Source organism: Cricetulus griseus, chromosome 6, assembly GCF_003668045.3.
Source record: "Cricetulus griseus strain 17A/GY chromosome 6, alternate assembly CriGri-PICRH-1.0, whole genome shotgun sequence".
In the NCBI taxonomy this organism is placed as follows: Eukaryota; Metazoa; Chordata; class Mammalia; order Rodentia; family Cricetidae; genus Cricetulus; species Cricetulus griseus.
The window spans coordinates 136,457,163-136,463,162 of NC_048599.1; positions in this window are offsets into that span (position 1 = coordinate 136,457,163).

Sequence of the window (6,000 nt, forward strand, 5' to 3'; positions counted from 1 at the left end):
TAGATACTTGAATATAAATCCAGCACCCTTTTATCTCAAGCTCTGCCTCCTGCAGTTTTAGTGGTCCCCTTGGCCAAAACTTGTGAAATGGAAAATCCCACAAATTAATAGTTCACTTTTAAGTTAGATGCCATTCTGAGTTAGCCGAAGAAGTCCACATCTCCATTTGGTTCCGCTGGGGTACAGGTCACCCTTTTGTGCAGTGTCTACACCGGACATGCTCCCTGCTTCTTGGCTCTCACTAACAAGCTGAGATTTCAGACTGGCTATAATTTGCATTCCAGTAAACTTCATTCTATTCAACAGTGGCCCCAGAGTACAAGGATGGTAATCTGACCTTCCAAAGCGCTAGAGAAGCATAAAGTGCTTCCTTTAAGTGAAAAGCAGGAGATTGCACTAAATAAGAGTCTTAACACTAAGGTAGCCAAGAGCAACGCTAGGAACTCGCTTTCCGTGAAATTGTGAACGAAATTCATGCTAGTTCTGCCGTTGAACTTCACACTGCAAAAGTTACAGCCACAGGGCATAAATGCTAAGATGACAAAGGAGTTAGATTTGTGGGCTTGGTACTGATTGCTGTTTCAGTCCACTTTGAGGGTCTTTGAACATGCCCTTACTGATAAAGCACCAGTGTCTGGCGTCACGGCTGTAGCAACACTTACCTCAAGTGGGGACTAGGAAAAGCAGCCCCCTGCAACATGCTTTAGTCAGGATCCAGAATCCTGCATTCAACTTTGTGGAAGGCAGAATGAAGCTGCAGTTAGAGAGAACATCATTTTTACAGTCTTGTGGAACAGATGGAAGAGTGTCTTAAGTAAAACCATTTACATCAATTGTGCATTCCCTACCCTAGGAACGCCATGGTTGCTGCCAGCCTGGGTTTAGAACTGGGTTTAGAGTGGGCCCTTCAAGTATCCCTAGGTTCCAAAGGAAACCAAGGCCCTCAAAGGTAAAGCCAACAGTCCAGGGTGACAGCTTGTGACAGTAGTGGCTCAGCATTGATGGGAGGAGCTTCTTCCCTGAGGCGCAATATTGCTACAGATGCTTGAGATAGAGAACCAGAATGGTTGCTAGCCAGCTGCAGTAGCAGTTTCTCTCAGTCCCTAGACCCACTTCTGGGCTTGAGACATTGATTGTGGCAGGAGCCAATCCCTGGTCTCTGCTGTCACTGCCCTGGTCACCTGTTCCAGGGCTTGCCTTCAGCTGCTCACATCAGGGGAGAGAAAGGCCACCACTGTGCTATATGGTCAAAGGGTGCCCTCTGGCCTTGTCATCCTTATTGTATAACTTTGGAAGCTGGAAGCCAGTTGTTTTTGTTTGCTTGTTGTTATTGTTTGGTTTTGTGTTCAGGGTTTTAAGACAAGATATTACTGTGTAACCTTGGCTGACCTAGAACTTGCTATATAGACTAGGCTGGCTTCTAATTCGTAGAGATTTGCTTGCCTCTAACTCCTGAGTGCTGGAATTAAAGCACCATGCCTGGCTTTGGGTTCTGCATTTTTAGGGCAGCTAGGAGTAAGTAGACATCCTGAGTTCCCTGGTGTTGCCCCACCTTAAGAGAGGAGCACCAAGAAGTCACACTGTATAGTCTGGTGTCTCCAGAAGTTCCCTGGGAAGAAACTTGTCTCTCTGCCCTTCACCTCAACTGCTACAAAGTATTCCAGACCATGGACAAGAGGACAGTGGAATCAACTTTCCCTGCATTGCTTGGGTCAATGGTAGGTGAGCCTGCCTGTAGTCCGTAATCCACAGGTCACATGCTATCAGCAAGAAGGCAGGTGTCCTGCAGCCCGCTACTATGGATGGAGGACCTTGGGGATGGCTGTCCATGCAGCCTGCTGGCAAGTCTCTGTTATTCTTTATTCATTGATTCAGGTAAAATCTTATCCTTCTCAAGAACTCTGATGCTTTTGACGATTGGTAGTCTTGCCAGCTTAAAGCAAAACAGATTTCAGGAACAGGTACTTTAGGGTTTATCTATGTAAAGATAGGAAAGTGTAAGGTGTATGAAGGTCTGGGAATGTAAGTTACAAAGGTCTGAGGATGGAAAGGTCTAACATGGTGGATAAATGCAAGTAATGAAGGTTTGAAAATGGAAGGTATAAAGATCTAAAAATGGAAGGTCATTGGAAGGTCTAAGATGGTAATGTAAGGTGTATGAATTAAAGTTATAAAGGTCTGAGGATAAAAAGGCTTAAGTGATGATAAAGTGAGTTGAGACATTAAAAAAAATGAAATATGTTCCAGATTTCTCTATTTCTCATGCTACTGTTCATAGTAAAGTTCTACAATACCACTATAGGATCATAACTACAAGGTCAAGATTAAGATACTTTTCATTGTCCAAAAAAATCTGTCAATTTTAAAATGTTAGTGCTTTCAGCCAAGTTGCTTCTAACACAAATATACTGCTAATATGTCTAATACTTATGTTTCCACAAACTTTAAGAATTCTTGGAAGTTCCAGGGAGCTGAATTGGATCTAAACAAACAGGTCAGATTTACTCCAGTTATTCAATCCTTCCCTGGTCTCAGGACTCCCTTCCCTCATGTTGGGACTCCTTGGGGAACCCCTCCCTCATCTTACAATCTTCCTCTCAAGTGACAGGACCTAAGAAAAAAAAATTTCTGAATTTAACCTTGTCCTCTGTTTTGCCAACATCTTGCCAGGTCTAAGAGGTGCCAGGGAGTTCCATACAGACTGGACTGCGATGAAACAACCAGCTACCCCAGGACGTGGCAGCACCCCAACCTTCTCAGGTCCCCCAAAGATGGTCAGTGTCCCCACGTCAGCAGGAAGCAGTCTTGAGAATTCGATGCCCTTATTCCTTATTCTGCCGTGTCCAACACCTCACCTTCTTTTTTTAATAATAACCAAAGGTGGGATTGAAAGGTTCAGGCATTATGTTGGCCTGCCCCTGTTAGCTGGTGGAACAGGCAGTACCCTGGTCAGCCCAGGGTTCCATGGGAACTAAGTCTGCACGCAGGTGCAGAGGACCCCTTTAAAAGACAGATCCCTGCCCATTTATGCTCTCTCTACATTTTTCTCTACACTCTGTACTCTTCTCTTCTCTGTCTGCTTCTGATTCTCTTCTCTCTCTCTCTATGGCGACTGGCCATGGAGGTCAGCCATTTACCCTGTTTCTCTTCTCTCTTAGTCTCTCTATTCTGCCAGGCCTATAATAAACTAGTTAATATGTCTAATATGTCTCACCCTGTGCCTCATCTCGCGCCTTCCTCCTCTTCTTCTTTATCTTTAATTTAAACAAAAATCTAACAGTCACCACTTTCAAAGTGTCACCAGTTTTAAGAAGAGAACTACTGTTCATCGGACAGTCCCAGCTGGGGCATGCACAGTTCCATGCTCAGGGGTGTTTGTACCTTAGCTTCATGATAGGCTTGTCCTCCAAGTGAGATTTTGGCCACTTCTTCTGGGATCCCTCCCTTTTCTTCTTTAAGACCATGAAGGGTAAAGTCTGAGCAAGACTAGAGAAACTGAGGATGGGGGAGTACAGGGGCAGTTTCCTGTGCCTGGCACTGCTCTCTGTAGCGAGTCCTTATCGGCATGGCTCTGACATGACTTAAAGGCATTTTATCCATCCTGCCAAAAGGGATGAGGAGAAGGGACTTGGAGACATGCCTGAAAAACAAGGGCCTGGCCAAGATCTGAGTATGGGAACCTAAAACTGGTTTGTTTCCTTACTCCCACCCTGCTTTGACACCAAGTCACTTCCTGCAATGTCCATGCCCTGTTTTCCCCTTGTGGATGGCCTAGGTCCTGAAAGGCCAGAGGCCTGTGCTTGGGCAGTACTTCTGGTCTGGACATGAGTGTATGATCGAGCCAGGCTCTGCCCTCTGCTGTCATCTCAAGTACTGACTATAGGAGTCCCAGAATGCCTCCTTCATTCTGGCAGCCGCCCGACCCTAATTTTCTTCACAACAGTCTCTAAACTAGGTCACATATCCAGGGAGTTGGCTCTGGCCAGGAAGCTAGATCAAAACCAAAGCCCAGGGCTTTGGGCAGCAAAGAGGTGAGACAATGTCCCTGGAGGGACAAGAAAACACCATCCCAGACTCCCTAACCTGTGTGTCTGCCACCCCTCCAGGGCCTTAGAATGGCAGGCACAGGCCTCCTCTGACCTTTCTGCTCACCTATCCTGAGGTCATCATCAGGTAGACAAGGACCTCAGGCCATGGCCCTGTACAAGACACAAAGTTAATCTAACTGACCTACTCATGTGTCCAGTTCAACTGAGAGACCTCTAGCTGGGATGGCCTCAAGCATACACATACCAGGGTCTGGCCAGCCCTTCCTCTGTGCTTTCTTTAGCTCCTCCTGCTTCTTGCTGAGCTCTGCTTTGTCTCATCGCCTCGCCTGAATTCCCTTCGAGTCAGCTGCCCTTAGCCAGTGTTGGAGCTGCCATCCTTTCTCTCTTCTGACCATCCAAAATGAAGCTCAAATGTACCCTGACCCAGCTCCTGCCCAGGTCTACTTGCCCCTGAAGGGTAGCTTTTCTGTCTCTGTGGTCATAGGAGGCAGGTTCAAGCTGGTTTCCTAAACGGTGAGAACAGGCCACAGAGCCTACTGCTAGCAGAGAGTGCTGGTTCATGCCTTTGCTGTTTGGCCAAGGGCAAGTTACCTGACACCTTTGTTTTGGGTTTTGAACAATAGTGATAATATCAATATGTTGTTCTATTGCTTTGTAAATACCAAGCAAATTAGTTTATGTAAAATAGCCCAGCACAGGGTGCTGTCTGAGTTGGACCCAGATGGAATTTTTTAAAATTTTACTCATTTATCTGTTTGTTTGTTTTGCTGTACAGTATGAGGTTGGGCTCAACTCTTTTCCCCCCAAGACCATTCAGATAAGCAGATGATAGCCAATGAGCACCGAGACACCTCCTTCTCAGGCCAACCCCAACCGTCTCTCCTTCCTAGGTTTGGCTCTGCCCTTTTGTTAGTATGTTCTTCTGCCATTAAGAGGCTGTCCCAAGGGGTGTAGACTCATAAAATTGGAAATGCTTCTCTGCTCTTTGTTTTTCTGTCTCCCTTCCCCAATAAGCATCAGAATGAGCCTGTTTGGGTTCACAGAAACCCTCTTGTCTTTTTTTTTTTTTTTTTTTTTTTTTCTGAGTATTACAGAAAGTTTATCTGCCGCTCTGGTACTCTCCTCATACCCAACATCTTGCCTAAGGTGCCATGAAGATTCTAAGTGCCCAGATGTCCTTCTGCTGGCCAGGATCTGACCTCCTTCACATGTTGATCTCATGACTGTAATAGGCAGAGGCCCCTTGGGATGCTGTAGGTGCTGGACAAGCCAGGGTGGGGACAAGCCAGGTATGGCTCCCACCTACCTTCCTCAGGCCTCTCTCTCACTTAGAGATACAGACCCCATGTGTGAGGAGCTCCACAGATAGACAGGTCTTCATAGTCTATGTGTATGCTCCACTACATCTGCTTCCATTCACTCAGGTAGAGAATGGTCTCTCATTAACCAGGATTTCATCAGTTTGACTAGGCTGAACAGTAAGCACCAAGGATCTTCTTTCTAACTCCACAGTATAGGATTATAGGCTTGCATTAGCACACTTGGCTTTTTACACAGGGATGGAACTTAGGTCATTATATGCTTCTGTGTCTCCCCAGGCCCTGGTCCTGAATTCTGGCACCCCTCTTCTTCTCTGCTGAATCTACCCCCTTTCTGCCAGTTAAGAGTTTTCTATTGCATCTTCTGTCTCTTCCCTGGCCTTCCAGCCTCCTTTTCCCTCTCTATCTGACTGAGTGAATGGGCAAGTCACCTTGTAGATGTGCTGCTGGCAGCGGGAGGCTCGGGCACATGCCGGCTCTGTTGCAGGCTTTTGGCTCCATGAACAGCGGCAAGCAGCAGGTATTATACAAGTGTTATGACTTCAGCCAGTAGGTGTGCAGTGAGTATTGTGTGACCATGGCCAGTGGTTTTGCAGCAAGCTGTGTGTGAATGTGGCCAACTGGTATGCAGC